This window comes from Colobus angolensis, unplaced genomic scaffold, assembly GCF_000951035.1.
Source record: "Colobus angolensis palliatus isolate OR3802 unplaced genomic scaffold, Cang.pa_1.0 Scaffold1, whole genome shotgun sequence".
NCBI classification, from domain to species: Eukaryota; Metazoa; Chordata; class Mammalia; order Primates; family Cercopithecidae; genus Colobus; species Colobus angolensis.
Window position 1 is genome coordinate 5,619,895 of NW_012110918.1, and position 23,903 is coordinate 5,643,797.

The 23,903-nt window shown below is 37.5% G+C and overlaps 1 long non-coding RNA gene across 2 annotated transcripts; it reads left to right on the top strand.

The window, feature by feature from the left end:
* The first annotated feature begins 5,488 nt into the window (after window positions 1-5,488).
* Window positions 5,489-22,152, top strand: LOC105506047. Of its 2 annotated transcripts, XR_001000870.1 has the most exons (3): window positions 5,489-5,628; window positions 16,866-16,987; window positions 21,222-22,152. It is a non-coding gene; the product is annotated as an uncharacterized LOC105506047 (long non-coding RNA). The 2 variants fall into 2 exon arrangements; XR_001000864.1 differs by lacking the exon at window positions 16,866-16,987.
* Window positions 22,153-23,903: the final 1,751 nt, after the last annotated feature.

A 23,903-nucleotide genomic window follows, 5' to 3' on the forward strand; every position in this document is an offset into this window, starting at 1 on the left:
CTAAAAAGGATGTACAATATCTCACTGATGATTTTTGTATCGATTACATGTTACAAGGACAGTATTTTGTATCTATTAGGTTAAATAGAATGCATTATTAAAATTAATTGCATACACTTGGTTTTACTTTCTCAATGTGGTTAACAGCAAATTAAAACTTACATATGTGGCTTTCGTTAGAATTCTATTGGCCACTGCTATTCTAAATATTTCATATAATTGCTCTTCTGCTCATCACATTAATAAGCTTTATCATCTCTCTTCTCTATTATTGCCATGACATCCTACCAGCCTCTGCCCCTGATTCTCCTCTGAACTTTTAATCCATCCACTCCAGTGTTGCCTGATTGATACTTCTTTTTTTTTTTTTTTTTTTATTATACTTTAAGTTCTAGGGTACATGTGCATAACATGCAGGTTTGTTACATATGTATACTTGTGCCATGTCGGTGTGCTGCACCCATCAACTCGTCAGCACCCATCAATTCATCATTTATATCAGGTATAACTCCCCAGTGCAATCCCTCCCCCCTCCCCCCTCCCCATGATAGGCCCCAGTGTGTGATGTTCCCCTTCCCGAGTCCAAGTGATCTCATTGTTCAGTTCCCACCTATGAGTGAGAACATGCGGTGTTTGGTCTAAAATGTTAGAAAAAAACGTAATCTGCTTTCCACTGCCTGGAGGATAAATCCAGTCTCCTTATCTCAGCACATAGAGCTGTTTGCAATCCTACATTTCATATACCTCCAGGCTTTCTTTGAAGTCTCTCACAGTTCCCACGGAATCTGGCTACTCAGAGCCATTTCCTGCTTTTTGCTTTTTCACATGGTTTCTTTCTACCTGAAAGGACTTCTCTTACCCTGACTACTCAAAGAATTCTTCTTTTGTCCTGAAGAACCACCTTAAGTTACCTGTGAACTTTTCCCCACCTCTCCTCTTAGCTTTTGGTTATACAGCCAAGTTTTCACTTATTGTCCTCCTTTTCCTATTGTTACTTGTTACCTCTCTCTGAACTTTGAATTTCCTAACAAATAAGGTTGTAATTTCTTACTTTCTGGATTCGCCATACATATTACGAATACAGAGTATTTACAATTTGTAAATTACAGAGTATTACAAATACTCTGTATTTGTAACACATTAAGTACACAAAAAACATTTAAAGGAAGAATAGACCGTAGGCTTATTTAAAAAAAATAAACAAGTAAACAAACCAGAAGTTAAACATTCAGTATTGTTCATATCCAATCCCCTAAACAAATAAAATGTAATATCTATTCCCAAATATGATGGCTGTATTTCGTATTATTACAGAAATAGTTGAATTCAGAGCCAATTTTGATTTCCCGTTTCCTAGTTCAGTTATTAGGAAGCAATTATGAATAATATAGGCATGTCCTGAAAGAGGCAATTCTTTAATAGAAATTCTAGTTTGTCTTCTTTACTCTTTGGTACAATACTATTTTCTCCAATTTTTAAAAAGTAATTAGTAATTAATTATCGTTCTTGAAGGTTTTGCTGTTGTTTCTACTATGGAACTACTATGACAACTACATTAGCAATTCTGTTAAGGCTCTGGTACATAGTATTTGAACATTTGCAAGCCACAGAGCCGGGCATGGTGGCAAGTGCCTGTAATCCCAGCTAATTGAGAGGCTAAGGAGTTGGGAGGATTGCATGAGCCCAAGAATTCAAGACCAGCCTGGGCAACATAGCAAGATCCTGTCTCATATTTAAAAAGTTAAAAAAAAAAAAAAAAAGGAAGTTTGCAAGTCTTTTTATCTTCAAAGTATTGTCTGCATAGAATTGTCTCCTATCTGACAGAAAGCTGGCCTGGGAATTACCTCTTCCCTTTCCACTGGGTGAACGTTGAAACTACTATCAGGTGCTAATGATTTCTGAACCAGACAAAAACAACTTAGAGAAGTGAACACAGATCTCTGTCCTGTCAGCTCCTTCCTGCTGATTTATGAGCTGGAAGGCATTGTTTGTTTTGAAAGGTGGAGCAACTAGGGACAGTCTACCGTCATCTTTGTAATTTCTCAAGATCTCAAAAACAAGCATAGTGGTACAGGGACCTAATTTTCCAGGCAATGGTTACCCAATAGGTCAGTCAGCTAATTTCAGAATTTGATGCACCATGAAAAACGATGGTCATTGGATCAGGAAGTCAGCTGGGCAAAAAAGTTGTCCTTAATAAAATAAATGACATCATATTGGCAGTAGCTTTGTTGGCCTTTGGATATTTAAATTTCATAAGTTATCACAGATGAATGTTTGTGCAGTACTGGTTGTGTAGAGGCGAAAAGATAGGATACACATTGTCAGAATTATTAGTAGTAAGAAAAAAATTACCAGGAAAGATATTTGAGCTGAAGTAAGTTTACAATCATAATATAAACCCACTACCTTGTAAAACTGGCTATTGTGAAATACCAATGTTTTTGTACCACACCTTTATTATTATTGGCATCATTATCACAAAGTAATCATTGTGTTAATAGATCAGAATAAATAGGTTTCTATTTAATTTAAGGTTACAGGTTTCACATTTAATCCTCGCCATTAAACTTTTTCTAAAAAATAGAAACAATATAACTGGCTGGCGACAACAGAGATCGGCAACATTTTACTGTAGAAGTCCAGATAATAAATAACTTAGTCTTTGCAAGCTATACAATCTCTGCAGCAACTAGTCAACTCTCACCTTGAATCACGAAAGCAACCATAGACCATATATAAATGAAAGAACAGGGCTGTGTTTGCATAAAACTTTATTCACAAAAGCAGGGAAAAATAGATAAATATTCAGTGGTCTGGACTTTGGCCCCCAGACCATAGTTTGCCAACCTCTTGGCTATAGTAGAAGTGTAATGTACTCAGCCATTTTCTTATTGCTGGGGATTTAGGTGATTCCTCACATTTCTCTATTCTAATAAAAAATTTCAACAAACATCTGTATGGTTAAAACTTTGTCTGCATTTCCAAAATTATCCTTAGAATAGTTTCCTAGAAGTGGAATTTCTAGGTCAGAAGCTATAAATATTTTTGAGCCTTTTTCTTCTTTTGCCACTTGGGCATGTAAATTGGTGTATCATTTCTGGAAAGCAGTTTGGCAATGCCTAAGTAATCCCTCCCTAAGATCTTCCTAGTTCTAAGTACAATCATTTGTAAAGGAAAACAAACAAAAAGACTGCATGAATTTTATGTTTCTTTAAAAAAGATATCTGAACGCATTAGGTTTGTGTGCACATGGCAGGTTACGAAAATTCAACATTTTTTACATTTATTTTCCTTTCATATTTCTATTTTAATATTTTCATTTCTATCTTGGCCCATTTGTCTGTTTTTCTCTTATCATTTTGTCTTTTCCTCTCCAATTTTATTTCCACTGTACATATTTTAGATGGTAAAAATTTAAAAGCGCAATTTCTAGAATCAGACGGTCCAGGTTCATACCATAATCCTTCCACTTCCTGGCCGTGTAACCTTTCACAAGCTACTAAAACTCCCTGTGCCTCAACTTCCACATTGCTAAAATGGAGTCACTAAGAATATCGACATCACGTTCTTGCTTTGAGAACCCAATGAGAACAGCATGTAAAGAAATCACTGTACACATTACCTAGCACACAGAAAATGTTCAATAAGTACTATGTATGATAATGATAGTGAAGGCACATTTCCATCCTTGCTTAAATGGTCACTACCTATCTGGTGATCAAATACACTTCTATCTCTATTTTATTTGAACTTTATTATGGTTTAATTTGAAAAATTTCTTTGGATGTTATTTTGATGTATAATACAGAGACAGTGTCTAAACTGATAGGCAATTACTGGATGGACATGGTAGCTCATGCCTATAATCCTAGCACTTTGGGAGGCCAAGGCAGGTGGATTGCCTGAGCTCAAGTGTTCAAGACCAGCTTGGGCAACATGGTGAAACCCTGTCTCTACTAAAAATACAAAAAATTAGCCGGGCATGTTCGCATGTGCTTGTAATCACAGCTACTCCAGAGGCTGAGGCGCTAGAACTGCTTGAACAATCTGGGAGGTAGAGGTTGCAGTGAGTCAAGATCACACCACTGCACTCTGGTCTGGGCAACAAAGGGAGACTCTTGTCCCCCCCCCACAAAAAAAAAAACCCAATAATAATAATTAATAGCTAGGCAACTACTGCAATAATTGTTATTGAATATACATTCCTTTCTCAGTGTGTGGTGTGCTCTTTATCAAGTATTTTGCTATTCCACTTTTTAGAATTTGCTTCAGGGAAACCTAGTGTCTTAGAGGTATCTGCTGGTATAATCTGGCTTCTTCATCATTGACTTAATTGTTACGAGTTTATAATATTTTAGCACCCAATAATTCAACTCACTTGCATGACTCTAATTCCTCATTTTTTTCTTAGACATCCTAATAGATCTATTCTCTTATTTGAATTTTACAGTCGTGTTGTCACTTTCTCATACTTAAATTTGGTTACTTAATTTTGGATTACTGTTACTTAAACTTGGATCAGAAGTGAATGACACTTATGGAATAACCTGAGAGTAGGCATGTGTTATAATGAGCATTCTTCACATCCTGGGACATAATGTGTATCTGCATTTTTCTGACTCAGTTTTCCATTTTTCAATAAATTTTTGTGGTTTTCTACATCACTAAAAGAACTAGTAACACATAGAGGTGCTCAATGTTAATGCTAGATGGATAACACAACATTGCTGGAGGGATTAAAGGCAAATTACCTCTTAGCCTTTGAAGGTTCTTCTAAGTAGAGGGATCTGTTGCTTAATTCACATTTTAATGCATTTAATAGCTCTAAAAATATTTTATCTGGACCTCCTATTTGCCAGACAACTCTAATAGGTTCTATGAAGGATTTAGACAAAGACTCAACCATAGGTCTTATCATCGGGGTTCTTCCAGTCTGTGAGGAGACACAAACATGTATAAATGTAATTATATTACAATACTGCAAGTGTAAAATAAAAGTATGATAAGAGCAAAGAGTTGGCATATGATTAATAACTATGATCTCTGGCCAAGACTTCGAGATGAGTTGCTGATGAAACCTGTGTGAGGCACAAAAAAGATGGATAAGAGTTTTATAGGATTGTAAAATAGCAATGTGCGTTATGTGTTTGAACGTTAAGGGGTATCGAGATGTGAAACACATTGTCTGTGATTATTTCTGAATCTTGGACTCTGTAAACTCCACATTGTCAACTTGTAAGTCAATTTGAAGCTCAGAGGCTGCCTGTGTTGGCAAACAGGGTGTGAATCTCCAGGGCAAGAGAAAGATTAAGTAATGGATGCTTTGATATTGTTTCCTTGAATGCATCTATCTCATGTGTGTTTCTCCCCAAATATTTGGTGATCATGTGGTTTGGCTGAAGGAGAGAACATTTGTTGAACATTGTGTCAGCATAATATCAGCTTTAGAATTTCACAGATATCTAGGTGTCCTAAGAGACCAACGGGACTGGACATCAGACCAAGATTCTGATAAAAGGGGATAAGAGAGATTAACCAGAGTAGGAAAAGTGCTTTTCTGAGCCAGAGATAACAAGAGAAACTTAAAGAAAGGGCTGAAGCAAGAAACTTTAAGCCTGTGAGTAGGTAAGTAAAAAACTTAAAGCTTTTGCTATAATACCAAACAAGATTTCCTTTTCTATCTATTGTATTAAATTAATGCTATCAGCTTTGGTCTAGATGTTTCTATCTGAAGTATAGTGCCTGTATTATTGTCTTTGGAATAAATATTAATATGGTTTGTTTCTGAGTATTCATTTTTGTAATTAATTGCTTCAGGTTGAGCTATACCACAATTAAAGATCATTTTGAACCAAGTTCTGCATTTAAAACATGAGGAAACTGAGGCTCATAGAGAAGAAATGACACTTGAAAGTCTCTCTGACAACTTATGCATTTAACATTCATATGTAACACTAACATTTTACACTTTCGCTGTTTTCCTTTGAGTGAAGAAGCCATCGTGAATGATTGGTTTTTGTTTTTGTTTTTTGAATAGTCTTTAGTTTTTAGAACCATTTGCGGTTTGTAGCAAAATTAAGTGGGAGGTACACAGATTTCCTGCATATCTCCTGCCCTCAAACATTCATAGCATCTCGTGTTATCAAACATCCCCACCAAAGGGGTACCTTTGCTGTAAGTGATGAACCTACACTGACATATCACTATCAAAGTCCATAGTTTTACATTAGCATTCACACTTAGTGTTATACATTGTATGGGTTTGGACAAATTTATAATGGCATCTATCCATCGTAATAGTATCATATAGAGTTGTTTCACTGCCTTAAAAATACCCTGTGCTTTGCCTGTTCATACTTCCCTTCCCCTAACTCCTGGAAAACACTGATCTTTTTTCTGTTTTCCAAAATCTCATATAGTTGGAGTCATGCAGTACATAGAATTTTCAGATGGGTTTCTTTTACTTAGTAATATGCATTTAAGTTTCCTGTACCTCTTAGTATGATTTGAAAGCCCATTTCTTTCTAGTGCTTAATAATATTTTATTGTCTACATATACCATTCTTTATCCATTCACCTACTGAAGGACATCTTGGTTGCTTTGAATTTTTAGAAATTATCAGTAAAGCTACTATAAACATTTGAGTACAGATTTTTTTTTTTTTTTTTTTTTGAGACGGAGTCTCGCTCTGTCGCCCAGGCTGGAGTGCAGTGGCCGGATCTCAGCTCACTGCAAGCTCCGCCTTCCGGGTTCCCGCCATTCTCCTGCCTCAGCCTCCGGAGTAGCTGGGACTACAGGCGCCCGCCACCTCGCCCGGCTAGTTTTTTGTATTTTTTAGTAGAGACAGGGTTTCACCGTGTTAGCCAGGATGGTCTCGATCTGCTGACCTCGTGATCCGCCCGTCTCGGCCTCCCAAAGTGCTGGGATTACAGGCTTGAGCCACCGCGCCCGGCCTGAGTACAGATTTTTATGTGACATAAGTTTTCATCCCCTTTGGGTAAATACCCAGGGGCTCAATTGCAGGATTATATGGTAAGAGTATGTTTAGTTTTATAAGAAACCACCAATCTGTCTTCCAAAATGGCTGTACCATTTTGTATTGGCACCAGCAATAAATCAGAGTTCCTGTTGCTTCACATTTTCCCCAGCATTTAATGTCCGTATTCTGGATTTTGATCATTCTAATAAGTATAGAGTGGCATCAGATTTTTAAAATTTGCATTTCTCTGATGACATACGATATGGAGTGTTTTTTCATATGCTTATTTGCCATCTGTATATCTTCTTTGATAAGGTGGCTGTGAAGTCTTTGGCTTATTTTTTCAATCAGATTGTTTGTTTTCTTATTGTTGAGATTTAAGAGTTCTTTGTATATATTGAATAATAGTCCTTTATCAGATATGTCTTTGGCAAAAATTGTCTCCCAGTATAGGAGTTAACTAGTTAACTGGTTTCTCCTGATGAGAGATCTTATTAAGAAGACAAGAATGCTCTCCAGTGATGTCAAAATGCCTCCTTTCCCCTTCCCATGCCAGAAGCATGAGGGGATTTTTAATTTTTAAAATTTTTTTGCCAATATTTACCGTGAGAACTTGGTGTAACTCCTGGAGGCAAAACTCAAAAGTGTGTCTCTCCTCCCCTCAACCACCCACTCCAGGACTGGATCTCCCTGGAGTTTTATCTTTTGGACTTGTTTACACTGACCTCCAGAAATGCATCAATTGCAGTTCAGGTTTTCCTACTCAAAACTGATTCCCTTGGAGGTTTCTGTTCTATCTACTAAGCTGTGATTTTTTTTTTTTTTTAATTCACCTCTTGACTTATCCAATTTTGAAGGCAGTGGTTTGCCCTGTGCCCTCGCTTCTCTGATCGATCTAAGAGTTGTTGATTCTTCAGTTTCTTCATCCTTCTGTAATCAAGGGTTCACCTTGCCTACTGCCTGGACAGGGCTGGCTTATCAGGACAGTGGAACTGCAATGGAGGAAGAGTAATTCAAGCAGCGTCGGCTATGCAGGAGATCGGAGTTTTATTATTACTCAAATCAGTCTCCCCGATCAGAGTTTTTAAGGATAGTTTGTTGGGAGTACTGGTTGGTTGCGTTGAAGGTAAACTCATAGGAGGTCGAAGTGAGTTCTTCTTGCTGGCTTACATTCCTGGGTGGGATTGCAGAACTGGTTGAGCTGTATTATGAGTCTGGGTGGTGTCATATGCTACATCAGAAGGCAGGGTCTGTAAATAGCTCAAACACTGATCTTAGACTACTGTAGTGATGTTATTCCCAGGAGCGATTTTGGGGAGGTTCAGACTCTTGCAGTCAGAGGCTGCATGGCCCCTAAACCGTCATTTCTCATCTTGTAGCTAATTTGTTAGTCCTAAAAAGGCAGACTGGTCCCCAGGCAAGAAAGGATTTTTCAGGAAAGGACTGTTACCCATTTTATTTCAGAGTTTAAACTACAAATTCCTTCCCAAGGCTAGTCCGGCCTACACCCCGGAACGAACAAAGACAGTTTCAAGGTTAGAAGGAAGATGGGGTCAGTTAGGTCTGATCTGTTTCACCGACATAATTTCCCCACTTAAGATTTTTTGCAAAGGCAGTTTCACTTTGACTTGTGGCAGCAACTTCCAAGCTTCTAACATGTTTCATAGGGCTGATTTTAGGTTTTTAAACTACAAGTTTTATTATGTTTTAAAATGAGAGGTACATCTAATGACAGGATCATTTTATCTAGTATATATCTGATTATATCTTTAAATTATTAGACTTTGGAGTTTATTCCCTGAATCTAATATTTTTCATGTTATTATCTGATAGAGAAACTAATTAATCATATGATTAGAGCTAGGTCTCTGTCTGCAAGTAGGAAGATTAGATCATTTTAAACAGTTAATCCTTAAAGAGCTAGAGGCCCAGGAGGGAAAATGTATTTGAAAAATAAGAGCTTCTATGTCATTTGTTAAATCAACAGAAACATGACCTGAAGTTCCACCTAAAAACCTTAAAGCAAGTCCCAATTATTCTTAATTTACAAGTTAAATTTAATTGAATTAAAAGCTCAAATTTTATTTCATCAAGAGACTCTTCCCATAATTTTTGGTAAGTTTCTAATCAGTATCAACCCTTAGCGTTTACCATGAATACTGAAGGCTCACTGTGTTACATTTATCTCTTCTATTACAGATGAACTTTACAGGAGAGATTTTAAAAAGATGAATGTATTAGCATTTAAGTAGTCAGAGAGTAATACATCAACCCAAGTAAGAGAGGTCTATGAAACTGTTTTGTTTGTTTCTGTTGGTGGTGGTGGTGGTAAATTTAACATTACTAGTCACCAATTGATGGAGTCTGTGATTCTTCCAATGCCTCTCAGATAATAATATCTTTTGTCTTAATATATTTTCATCTTAATATTGCAGAAGATCTGGTGACGTTGTTGTGCTGGTAAGAAACAGAGCTCAGGTAGCCCACCTCTCTTAAACCTCTAAAAGTGTTTTTTACTTTTAAAAATATTTCTGGAGTTAAAAGTCCTGAGATGTATGCCTCTCTCTCAGTCTGAGAGACTCTGTTACCTGAGCGAATACTTGAAATTTTTTCTTAAATGCAGAGCCTCAGTAGGAAGATAATGCATCAGTCAGGTGTTGCCTTTACTCTCACAGAGGCTTCAGCTGTTAGGAAATCGACCATTCTAACTTCTCACTATTGGAATTGCTGGGTCATGCACAGAAGCAAAACCCCTTAGATTGCTTTCATACTCTGTTGGCAGTACTGTAGCCCTGACTTATGATTCCGCTGTTACATTTTCTTTTGCAACTGGAGAAGATTGAAAAATGCAACTTCATAATATCCCTCCACTCAATGTTGTCAATGACACTTACAAACTCTCAGTTACTACTTAAGACTTAAAGGTGCAAAGGCAATTTCATTCTGGGGCTTTGCTACTCTTTTTCAGCTAACTCTCTAAAAGCCTCTTTCTTTTCCAGATGCAGGTGTCTTGTTGCTGAATAGCACACTTATAGTGGGGGTGGATCTTTGAAACTGGGTCTGTGGACTTTTCTCTCTTACCATGAGCCCTCTGACCTCTGCAGCATTTTTCCTTCCTTGGAATTCTTGCACAAGCAGGAGTGATTGATTTCTGAAATTCAGACTATCTAGTTTGATCATTGTAATCCCACCACACAATCATGGCTGCAATAGGAAACTTTATTTAAGATATATCAGCCAGAATTCTAAAGAAAAGTTGGTCTTCATTTAATTCTTTTAAAGTCTTGGAAGGTATCTAATTGCAACAACCAACCATTGAGATGTCATTTTATTTTTCTGAGTCCCGAGAGCAACATAGTAGGCCTTCAAAGCATATTAATCTTGAATAGAATCAAAAAATAATAAATGTCATTTTTAGTAGACTGGAAAAATGTGGATTCTCTTGCAGTGATGTAACCGAAGTATGATGTTGTGTTTTTGTGTGATGAGAGTAATTGAAGAGCAGAGGGCAGGCTGCAAAATGCAGTCAAAAAGCAGGCTTGCCTTCAGCAAATGAGAAGCTTCTAGCTTTGCCTTCATGGCATAGTAAAAAGATTAGACAAAATCAGACTGAGGAAGAAATTTCTATCTCACAGTGCCTGCCCACTTTCTGCGAAAGGATATAGTCATCTCTTGGTATCTGTGGAAAATGGGTTCCAGGGCCCTTGGTGACTTTAAAATTTCAGGATCCAAGTCACTCATAAAATGGCATATTACTTATATATAGCCTACACACATCCTCCCACTTTTTTTAAAAAATAATCTCTGGATTACTTACATGGAAATGCTATATAAATAGATGTTATACTGTGTTGTTTTTTATTTGTATTGTTTTGTTGTATTTTTGTTTTCATTTTATTTTGTTTTAATATTTTTGCTCTGAGGTTGGTTGAATCTGCATGCACAACCCATGGATACAGAGGGCCAGCTATAGTTGCGAAATAACATACGCCCAAGTTTGTCTTAAGAACAGGCATTAACTCACAGGAAGGGCAACCAAAGGTCCTTTCTTCGTTTGTTTGTGTATATATTTAAGAAATGCATATTGAGCACCTGTTTCCTCTCAGTCACCATGAAGGCTTAGAGAGACAGGAGGGTGGGTGGTAGATACCAAGATGATAAAGACAGGACCTTGAGGAGTTCATAGTATGATGGGGGAAGAGAGACATGCAAAGAAATCATCAGAATTTGTACTTACAAATGTGATACTTGAGCCTGAACAATGTGCTCTGGAAGCACGTTTTGCCTGGAAAGGAGCAGGAGTGAGTTTATGAAAGATGCACGGGTCTCTAGTAAGTAACTGGTTCAGTATATTTAATGATTCCAGGCTTTAGACTTTTTCAATTAGGCAAACAAACTAATCCATATGTAAGAGATACACAATACAAATTTTGCCCAAATATTTTCATACTACAGATGTGTTCTAGCCCCTGTGACGAACCTTTCATTTTAACTGAGACTGGAACAGGGTGGAGCAGCTGAGCCTCATAAATGTAAAACCGGGGAACAGTAGGTGGTGTGAGACTATAGACCTCGAATCTTCATGAGTTCTGGTCTCAGGTAGATTAAATTAATTCAGTGATGTAGAAGTAAGAAGAAATAAAGTTTGACTTCTGGATGACTCAACAGTTTAACAACAAACTTTCACTCAAATCTGTAAGTATCTATTCTTATTATAAATGATTCTTGTAAGATTTAAGGTGTGGAGATTCCCACCTTACTGACCACCGTTGTGTGTATGTATTTTGAAATTCTATCTAGACCTCAGCCAGACTTTTAGGAAATTTAGAAGGGATCACTGGGCCAGGAGAAGACAAAGACAAGAAAGAAAAAGAGAAAGAGGTAGTTTTTCTAGGATAGAGGAGATTTTGTTCTCTTGGTCCTCCAGGCTTTTTCTCCCTCCTGATGATTTGTAAAAAACCCACCTTCCTGAAATGCATGGACCAAAGTACTGCAAGAAAGTAGAGGACAAAATTGAAACGAATTTGGAGTGAAACTGGATTACACTGGATTATGCCTACTAGATGTGACAAAATTCTAACTCTGATTCTGAATTCTAGTTCTCTGGCTCTCTAACATTCCACACTGATGATCCTGAATAGTAGAAAATAGATTATCTAGACAGAATTAAAAAAAAAAATTCGAAGTGGACTTATGTGTGTTAATGGGTTAATACATGAGAATCCTTTGTGTTTTCAAAGCAAACTTGCATGAGTTTCAAAATATTGTAACTAGTAGCTAACGTTAAAAATATTATCACATCTTTTAACTCAGTTACTTCCACTTGAAATGTAAATGTTAATGTATTTCTAACTTTCAAGGTGATAAGTAACTTTTTTCTTTCCTTCTTTCCCTTCTTCTTTCCCTTCCTTCCTTCCTTCCTTCCTTCCTTCCTTCCTTCCTTCCTTCCTTCTTTCCTTCCTTCCTTCCTTCTCTCCTTCCTTCCTTCTTTCCTTCCTCCTTTGCTTCTCTTCTTCTTTTCTTTCTTCCTTTAAAAAATAGTAGGGTAATAGCTGGGCATGGTGGTTCATCCCTGTAATCCCAGCACTTTGGAAGGCTGAGACAGGTGGATCACCTGAGATCAAGAGCTCAAGACCAGCCCAACTAACATAGTGAAACTCCATCTTTACTAAAAAATACAAAATTAGCCAGACCTGGTGGCACATGCCTGTAATCCTAGCTATTCAGGAGGCTGAGGCAGGAGAATCGCTTGAACCCAGGAGGCGGAGGTTGCAGTGAGCTGAGATTGCGCCATTGCACTCCAGCCTGGGCAACAAGAGCAAAACTCTGTCTTGAAAAAAATAAATAAATAAACTAGAAATTTTAAAAGTAGTAGAATATTGAGGTTGCTAAGTCTTTAAGGTTTTTCAAAATGGTGACAGTTATTTTTGTTTCATGCATCGGAAAGATGCCCCATTACCATGAAATCAGGTTTTCCATGGCAGTTTGCCTGTATTCCCTCAGGTGTTTTTTAATAAAAGCAATCCATCAAAGGGATAATTAAATGTGGTTTATTTGGAAATGAGTTCATAAATCAGAAACATATTTGCCTGGACCATATATCCTGATCTATTTTTTCTTCATGAAATTTGGTCATTTTACCCATTAGTACAATAACACAGCCGGGCGTGGTGGCTCACGCCTGTAATCTCAGCACTTTGGGAGGCTGAGGAGGGCGGATCACGAGGTCAGGAGATCGAGACCATCCTGGCTAACAAGGTGAAACCCCGTCTCTACTGAAAATACGAAAAATTAGCCAGGCGTGGTGGTGGGCGCCTGTAGTCCCAGCTACTCGGGAGGCTGAGGCAGGAGAATGGCGTGAACCCAGGAGGCGGAGCGTGCAGTGAACCGAGATCTCGCCACTGCACTCCAGCCTGGGCGACAGAGCAAGACTCCATCTCAATAAATAAATAAATAAATAGATAAATAAATAAAATAACATTAAGTAACATAGCTTGGGTAATTGAATGCTAAAGTAAACAGTCTCGTGAGATTTAAAATTTATAATTGACATTGTTTGACTGGAAGTAACCCTCTGGGGAAGTTACCATACAGGATTGTTTTCATTAAAATATAGTTAAGGAACAAACGAAGCTGGGCAACTTTTCCTGCAGATTTTGAAGTGAGAATGAACATCCCTTTCCAACCTCATAATTCTTTGTCTTTACTGAGACCTTCTCAAGTTCTTAAATTTCAACCTGTTCTTTGTAGTGTCAAATGAAAGTGCCATTAGGGTAATCCCATAGAACCAGTTCTTGACTTTCTTTTTTTTACAATGATACTGTGGTTTGGGTGTTCAGAACATCCAGGCACTTCCAAATCAGTATCAGTTTCAAGGGCTCAAGGTCGTTCCAGGAAATGAATCAAGTGCCCTGTGTGACCTCCAGTAAGCCTGCTTATTTCAAGAGAGATTGGTGTTTTCTCGCGACCAACGCTGCAGATTACTTCGGTGACAACGTAAGCCCTGTTCCAACACTCAGAGGAAAAGAAAGGTTTTTAAGAAATGGTGAGAGTTGAAGGAAGAAAAATGACTAACACAACGCGTTGGTCCACTCATGGTGAAGATGAGACTTAAAGGAAGTTTGGCTCCTGCTGCTTCCTACTTCCTTTCAAAATAATTGCAACATCTAGGAAAATTAACATTCAGTCAATAGCTGGGCTCTGCCAATGTGCATTTTCCTCTTTACAGAACACCTAAAAAAATAATTTTAATTCCAGAGTACATTTCTTGCTTAGATTAAAGACACCGACCAGGTCATTTCTAGTCTGCCCCAGGTACCATATGCAAAAGGATGGGAGTGGGAGGGAGAACGCTGATGAAGAGAACCTGGCACCCTTACAAGCTGTGTGCCTTTGAGGTTAACTTTTTCGGGCTAATATTTGTATTTGTAAAATGGGAGTGATGATTTTGTATTTACTTGCAAGGAGGGTTAGAAGGATTAAGCAAGATAACACACACCAGGCCCGTAGCAGATTGCCTGACACTTAGCAAATGCTACATAGGAGATAGCTGCTATTCATAGCTCGACATGATAGTTTCCTTGTGGAATTTTCTCCCACTGACTCTCTTTTAACTAAATGGCAGTACTGTTTTTGTATCTATTTTAAGAAAAAATAAAGACCTGCAGAACAAACCTAGTTTCTATTTCCTTGTCATGAAATAAGCTTTTCCTTAAGAAATACCCAGGACAAAGACAACCCAAAGATACTATGAGAAGGTTCATTACTTCTGAATGGTCATTTAACTAAGGTGACAAAAGAAAAATGACAGGATTATTATTATTTTCCTTGTTTTACTAGGCTTGATGGTGAATTCATGTTACACTTAGCATTATTAGGAAGAATGAGTGTAATTGTTAGAATTATCAACTGGGGAAGAGTACTCTGCTTCCTAGAGAGTGAATACCCCATCTTACCCATAAAGGCAATAAAGAAGATAAAGGTGGCACTTTTTAGCAATTCTGTGGTTTAGTGACTCTGTCCTATTCATCTTTGAGTCCCAGTGAGACTGGCTTGAAGTACAGAGATACTAATACCTTGTACAGACAGAGCAAGTACTGCTTTTTGGAAGTTGGATGGAAGACTAATCCAACTATGTATGTATATATACATATACACACATAACCCCTGTCTAACACATAGATTTCAGTCTGTTTCAGGAATTTCAGTCGGTTTTTGGCACCGCCTCTTTGGTGCATGTGGCACTCATTCAAATGACTCTCAGGTTTCACTGAGCTTATAATTTGCCATCTGGTTGTTTGAAACAACTTTTCTGTGTCCACTGATAAACCCAACGAAAGGATTATGAACAAAAATGAGCATGATCCAGGTGCCAGGGAAGATGCATTTCTATGACAGTTTCCTCCTCTATTTTTTTTTTTTTTTTATAGCAACACTCATTTTCTGTAGCTCTGAATACCACCATCATCATCCAATTCCACCCTGGGAGGAAATAAGGGGGCAGGCTCCATATATAGATTACATACTCTATGTAAAACTGCTTGTACTCAAACCCAAAACATTCTGAACTCACTTCATCCCTATTTGTTGGAAAGAAAAATTCTGTGCCTGAAGGTGCAGATTTGTAGCTCCATCATCAGAGGCAGGGCTGATTAGCATATCACAGACCAGCAATATTACTGAAATCAGAAGTAAAATTTACAGTCATGTTTAAGGTAAAATAACTTGCTTATTTCATTCAAATCCAAAAACTAGGAATCATATGATAGATAATTGGGTTGTATGTTTAAAAAAAGACAAAGGAAAGAGGGGAGGTGTCTAAATTTCTAACTTAATCCTATAGACAAATTGCAAATAAATGATAGGAACAGAACAGAGACCTATCCAAAAATCATAGACTTTCTAGGCTGAAATGAATCTTAGGTTTGACTTAATCATCTTAAATTTACACATGAAAAATTGAGACTAAGGGAAGTTAAATGACATTTCAAGGTCACAGATTAGTAAGTGGCAAAGATGAGACCACAGGCTAGACCTCTTCATTTTTAAGACAGGTGTTTTCAAAGTATGTAATCAATTTGTGACGTCTTGTCAATCTTATCCAGTTCAATTTTATTTAATTTAATGAGGACCTACTGCTTTCCCGTGGCAACCATCTTATTTAGATACCCTCTAAAACGCAGAAGTGTCAGCTGATTGATGATATTTAATAAAATTATCCAGATTACCTTTTATTTCATACAAAATCCCCACAAGAGTTATATGTTTATATTTTACAAAAAAAAAATACCATTATTTTCATATTTTAGTTTTGTCCTAGTTCAACTGACTGGATGACGAGAAAGTTCAGCCCATGTATCAGGTAGAATGAACCATCATCACATATAATTATGTGCCCCCAGAGGTGAAATGCCTGGTTTCCTCTACACATTGTCTTCTCCACAGAGACAGGCAAGGAAAATGGATATTAGTGAAGCTGTTTTGTCAATTTCTGATTAATTTGCAGGAAATGGTAGCAGTTTGTCTCCTGTTACATCATGATGCATGGATTTGGGTGCTTTCATAAACACAAGCATGTTCAGATGATTCACCAGTTTGGTTTTGACAAATAAATTCATTAATACATTGGTTTTCATCTCAATGAATATATTGATCTATTTAAAGGACTGGCTAGGTATCGGGCACTCAATCTGTGTTTCCCAACCACGCTGAAATTTTGTTTTCTCCCACCAGGTCCACATGAAAGTACAGAAAGTCAGTGATAGGCTGGCTAAGGGACCGTCCTAATTGGAAGTGAGGCTCTAGGCACTGACCCAAAATTTGGTGAAAAAAATGGACTGGAAATTTATTCCTTTCTTTTTTTTTTTTTTTTTGCGGCGAGAGAGGCTCATTCTGTCTCCCAGATTTAAGTGCTGTGATGTGATCATAGCTCACTGTAGCCTCAATCTCCCAGGCTCAAGTGATCCTCCAGCATTAGCCTTTTGAGGAGCTGGGGCTACAGGTATGTGCCACCATGCCCAGCTCATTTTGAAAATTTTTAGTAGGTGGGAGGCTGAGCTGGGAGGATCACCTGAGCCTCGGAGGCTCAGGCTTCAGTGAGCTGTGAGCTATGATCGTGTCTTTGCACGTCAGCCTGACCAACAGAGATCCTGTCTCAAAAATTTAAAAAAATAGTAGAGATGAGGTCTTGCTGTGTTGCCTATGCTGGTCCTGAACTCCTGAGCTATGGCAATCCTCTCATGTTGGTCTCTCAAAGTGCTGGGATTACAGGTGTGAGCCACTGTGCCCAGTTGCAGGTGGAGCATCAGCAGATTTTAGGTAGTAGCAATAAGCAAATCATTTGAGGTCACAGTATCCAACGAAGAACTCAGTAGAGATAGAGCTTGTGGATTAGATGCATCACTACCTGAAGCTGAGCATGAGGAGTGGGAAAATTAGTGCTTAGCCACAACATGCATGTCTAATTAAACAAACAAAAAAGAAATTATCAAAGTAGAAATAAGCACTACTGAATATCAATACCGCCAACAGTTGTATGCTATTTCTTTTTTTCTCCCGTTTTTTACTCAAACAACTTGCACTTATATTTAGGAGTTTCAGCTGGCTTTTCTCACCATGAGGCTCTTCTCATTTCTTACCCCTTCTGTCCCAAGGATCTATACACATGTCACCTGTCACAAGCTTAGAACTGAGGAGACATGACTACTTTGGGCTGATTACACTGTTTTTTGCTCTCCTCCAAATACTGATATCTGAGCTGGACCAAATGAGTGGGCTTCAGATCAGGCTACCAAATCGAATACATGGTACAATTCAAAGTTTCTGCCTCTGGAATCCCTATAGCTCATTTATCTGTAGCTCTTTTTCTTTCTTTCTTTCTTTCTTTTTTTTTTTTTGATAAATCACTTTAGGCGGTATTATAGGCCGGCCATGATGCAGTACTCTAATAGCTTGGTTATGTTGGTAATTACAATCATATGAGACAGTCTCTCATGGAGCATATGACAACAGTAACCCAATAAGGGCAGGGCATTGGTAATTTGAGTTCCCATTTTAAAAAGAATCTGATTTTTTAAAAAATTCCCCTTGTCTGCCTAAAACTTTAGAAAGCTCATGAGCAATCTTGGAAGATTTGGGATAGTTACTCAACAATCAAACTTAATTTCTAGTATTCAAGGAAAAAAGAAAAGTGACTCTCTAGCCACCTATGGTTTATGAAACTGAATTGTGTCATTTTGACAAAGCAAAATATATTGCTTTCATAAAGGGAATGGAAACATTTGTCTTCAAAGAATATAGGTAAGACGTCAGTGAAATCTTGTCTCCCTGTATGAAACATATACCGATTTCCTTTCAATTCTAGAAAGCAAATTTCGCATTCACATACTATACTCATTTGGTAGGACAAGCAAAGTTCCCCAGGAAGGACCATGGGTGGTTGATAGATAGATATTTACTGATTTATACTTTTTAAAAAAATTCCTAAATGTTGTGAAGTTTTAAAAGTTCTCTAAAGCTTTTTCTTTTTTTTTTTTTGAGAGATAGTGTCACTCTTTTTGCCCAGGCTGGAGTGCAATGGCGCGATCTCGGCTCACTGCATCCTCCTCCTCCTGGGTTCAAGCGATTCTCCTGCCTCAGCCTCCTGAGTAGCTGGGATTACAGGCATGCGCCACCACGCCTGGCTAATTTTGTATTTCTAATAGAGACAGGGTTTCTTCATGTTGGTCAGACTGATCTTGAACTCCCGACCTCAGGTGATCCGCCAGTCTCAGCCTCCCAAAGTGCTGGGATTAGAGGCGTGAGCCACCGTCCCCAGCCTTATTTTCTTTTTTTAAAAATGGCAAAGTTATCTTGTTTGGGAAGTTTATGAACATTGAGAATTTGTTTCCTCTGTTTTTGTGTGTGTCTGTGTGTGTGTGAGAGAGATCCTAGCCCTGACTTTCTCCCCTATTCCTCATCTATCATCCTGTCCAGATCAATTCATGGGTTCTGTCCCTGAATGGGACAGCTTCCCGTTGCTTTCTGTCTGTAGGCCTTGAGATAAAATATCAAGAGACTGAATCTGTTAGTGGGTCTTTCTAAACTCTGCTTTTATTTTCAAAAGTCGATGTTCGTTTGATTCTATAGAGGTGTTGGGATTTTCTCCTTGTTTTCATCTTGGCTCTCTGATTCTGCTTTGACATAAAAGAGATATTCTTAAGTGGCTATAAAACGAATGCATATTATTAACACAAAACATTTTCAGGGACACAGGAAGTTTTGAAAATGACCTTTGGTACTGGTAATCTTAGCCAATTCCTCAGGAATCAATTTAATCATGGAAGGGATGTTTACAAGAAGATCTGCCGCGTACATACGTGTGTGCGTGTTTTATAGATCGTTTTCTTTGGTTAGCATTAAAAACATGGAAAAGAGGCCAAGCGTGGTGTGGGTGTTCCTGTTGTTTTATATATACATTGGATCCTTGTAAAATACTTTAGGAAAAGTGAGATTCCTAGACAGAGAAGATTGTAAATCTGCACATGGCTGAAAAACCAGATGAGATATATTGAAAAGCATTTACTTTGGGTGTTTTATGTAAGTGAACTGGTGCCACAGAATTGAGGGAAAAAAAGCCCACAACACAAGAACCACCACCACAACAACAAAATCTAACTTTAGATGAACGAAAAGGAAAGAATGTTTCAAGGCTAAGATAAATTTCCTGGAGTGTAACGCTGGTGAGCTGATATGCTCTAGAATGGTATAACTGAGATCTGAAACAAATAGCAGAATTAAAAATTGAAGTCCAGGATAAAAGATGGAAGATGAGTTGGAAGGATAACATAATCTAGTCAGTAAGGCACTCCATGTATAAGAATAAAAGAAACTCTTGAACAACTTCTTTGGCTACCGTATATACAGTATTACTGTGGAAAGGTGAAAAATATAAAAGTAGAATTATTTGTATGTCTGCAAAACACCAAACAGGTTTTTGACAATCTCCATGGAGTTAAAAAAAAAAAAAAAGTTTCACTCTTCATTTGACTGTTTAGGCATTAAATAGTTATAATCCAAGAATAGAGTCAATTATACTATAAGACTTGTTTTTAAAATGCAAATTACTTCCAATCCACTTGATATAGGAGGGAACAATTTGAACATGTGTCTGCTTGAGCATAGCATAAAATTTGAGCCAACTTTCTATTTGCCAATGTGAAATTTTGCCTCTGAGAGTAAATGCAATAAAATCTGCACCCAGCTCAATTGATCTATGTTGGCATATATGCAGAAAATCAACCATCTCCCAGCCACCTCAGTTCACAGTGCGGTATAAGCTCACCCATCCTGGTTGTTACAAGTTTCCATCAGATTTCAGACAACTTCACGATAACTCAAAAACAGCAAACGTTTCTTCCAGTGCCCACTTCCATGAGTAAACTTCAGTTTTTTCAAGGCAAAATGTCATATTTATTATAGTATCTATGCATTTCTTAACAATGACCATGTGCAAAACTATGCTACCCTTTTCATTAGGTTCTTAGTTTTTATTATTTATTATCTTTTTTTATTTTTAATTTTTTAAGAGGAAGAGTCTCACTGTGTTCCCCAAGCTGGAGTGCAGTGATAAGATCTTAGCTCACTGTAGCCTCAAACTCCTGGGCTCAAGGGATCCTCCCACTTCATCCTCTCGAGCAGCTGGGACCACAGGCACCATCATGCCCAGCTAAATTTTTTATGTTTTGTAGAGTCTCCCTATGTTGCCCAGGCTGGTCTCAAACTCCCGACCTCAAGTGATCCTCCCACCTCGGCCTCTCAAAGTGCTGGGATTACAGGCGTGAGCCACCATGCTTAGCCAAGGTCCTTATCTTTTTAAAAAATGTACTTCTGGTAACATGGTTGAGTGTTATGCTCCCAATTCTGTTTTGTTGAAAGTCCTGTGATTTTTACTCAAGATGATGCATAGTATGGTAATTTTGAGGACCACTATGTCACGTTATAGTGGAACTAACAGCATAACTTACTGTGAGTAGTATGCTGGCAGAAAAGAACACATGGGTGACAAGCACACGAGACACCAAACACTTTAATGTGCCAGGACTCTGAGCCCTGCAAGTGCTATTTTCTATGAAATAGGATCTCTTCTCTACTCTCACTACAGTAGCAAGAAAATCTCAACATGCTGCTTTGTCTTTTTTTTTTCAAATTTGTCCTCTGGTCGTTGTATTCCTATTGCCGCCATGGTTTTTATTTACCTAGGATGAACCTAACCGGTTGGCAGTGCCTCATACTCTGTGATGGATTTTCCGAAGCCCAAATGTACCATTTTCTTGTCTTTTCAAAGAGAGCCACACAGGAAGGAAAACAAGAAATTCAACTTTTAAGCTGGGCTATTCATGGCCTTTGCTAAATCCTGGCAGTATTTCACAATTTTTCATTACGATTCATCTCACTGATTTCCTAATGGAATGAACTGGCCTTTTCATTAAGGCCATAGGAAAGTGAAGCTGAGTTACCCAAGTCATTAAGTGTTGTTATCTGATGAGTGAAAAATGGATTACTTTTCAGTGTGCATTTGGGGAGCCGTGTGTGTGTGTGTGTGTGTGTGTGTGTGTGTGTGTTTCCACTAGATTCCATTTTGTGAAAATTGGTTCAAGTGGAAGGAGAAGGGTAACCTTACATGTTCTGTTCTGCTGGGATACTATATGGCTTTCGGCTCTGTGGGCAGGCAAAGAAAAATTGGTGGGCTCAGGAATCAGAAATGCAGGGCTAACAGTCGTATTTCTCACTTTCAATAAAGCCTAACATTTTACCTGCTCGAGAACATTCTATTCATTTAAACAACTGGAGTGTTATTTCATTAGTTTCTTAGTTTTTCAGTAAAAGCAGACACATGCACACATCACACACACATGCATACACTGTTGTGTGTTTTTTTCTATCACCCCTCCCTCCACAGAGATATCAAGTTGTTGCATAAGAGGAGAAAACAAATTCATTTAAACCCCATTCTAAATTCAGTATTAGAAATGTAATGATCTCTAACACTGACCTTTTTAAAATACTTTGTGGATAAACCATTCATTTTATTTGTTCTAAATTTACTTTAAAAGACCTCTTTTGTAAATCACTAAAACTCACATATTTTATTTACCTGTTTGGGATAATATTAAATATAATCTTTGAGGGTGCTATTTTTGTCTATTATAGTTTTATTCTATAACATAGATTGAACTGTTTTCATATCCAATTCATTTTCATTAAATTTTTAAATGGTAGTGGTTTAGGCTTGAGATTAGATAATATATAGCCCATTTGATATAACATTAAAGCATCTTTATTAGAAGTAAATAATTTCTCACCCAGGTGCTTAGTTTACGGAGTACTAAATATTTACATATTTGATAACATGTAAATCAAATGCTAAATAAAAATATTTTAATTTGCCATCTTGTTATTTTAGCATTATATAAACACACTTGCAAAGATTTTAGTGTTTTAATGTGAATTAAACATACCTGCACCTAACCTCTTATCTTTCTACCGATCCTTAATATGTATATATCTGAAATAGTAGTGTGTGGGGTGTGAGTGTGTATGTGTGTGTTCATGTGTGTGACAGAGAGTGTATTATGCTTTTTGAAATGCAGAGATTAGGATAAAGGACATCATAAATGCCAAATAAATTCTCTAGAATAATTATATGCAGTCATTTGTCTATATAATTTTGTTAAATTTGGCTCATTCATTTTTTTTGTCTCATGCACAAATCAAAGCAAATAGTTAAAACATGAAGTATGTTCTTTCCTAAGTTGGGCTGTGGTTTACAAGCTATGGAAACAACTGAGCGTTATAAATATAGCCAGTCAGTTTGTCGGGGGCTAAAAAAAAAAGAAGGAAAAAAAGAAAATTGAAGTTCTATTTTATCTCCATGGAGCACAATACAAATCCACAAACAAATTCAGGATTTCTGAGCTTGTAAAATATGAACAGTAACTCTTTTCATTCTAGCTTACCTAGATCTGTATTTTAATCAATGTAATATTAGCAACCTGTATAGATGACAATGACATGAAGATATACAAAAATATACCCAGCGGTTCCATTTTGAAGAGTAATAATGAATGAGAACACTTACATTTGGGCAATAGCATATGAAATTATGAGACTATATAAGTGTGACTATATTTTTTTGTTGTCAAATAGACTATGTCTACATGAATCCAATTCAACCACCTATACTAAATATTCAAATGGCTACATTCATCTCTTTTAAAAAGAAACAATGTATCAGTATTTTTGCCTTTGTATAAATACAGTATCTTACATAGATTCATTCATTCCTTAAATATATATTTATTGATCACATGTTATGGGTCTGAGCCCTGTGCCAAACTTTGAGTAGTCCATGTGGAAGAAAAATAATACAAAATTTATGTCCTTATTTATGTAGTTTCATTTTATTGTAATTTGCAGAAAAGAAAGAAAACAATTGTACATCTAGAAGAGATAATAGAGGGCATCCAACCGTTTTATTTTGCACACTAGAAAGCTAAGATCCAAAGAAATAGTGTCTTGACAAGGGTCAAACATCTGGTTAGTTCTGTTCGCAGGAGAATTCCATTTTCTGATTTTTCTCTAGTGATGTTGCCCCTATGCTTGGCTGCTTCTACCTAATTGATGCCACTGAAGAATTTCCTTTAGAAGAAGTGAAAAATCTTCAGAATAAGTACCCCTGCATACTCTGATAAAGAAAATTCAGAATTCTCTGTGACTCCCTGTTTCTCCTCTTTTTTTTTTTTTTTTTTGAGACGGAGTCTGGCTCTGTCGCCCAGTCTGGAGTGCAGTGGCCGGATCTCAGCTCACTGCAAGCTCCGCCTCCCGGGTTCACACCATTCTCCTGCCTCAGCCTCTGGAGTAGCTGGGACTACAGGCGCCCAC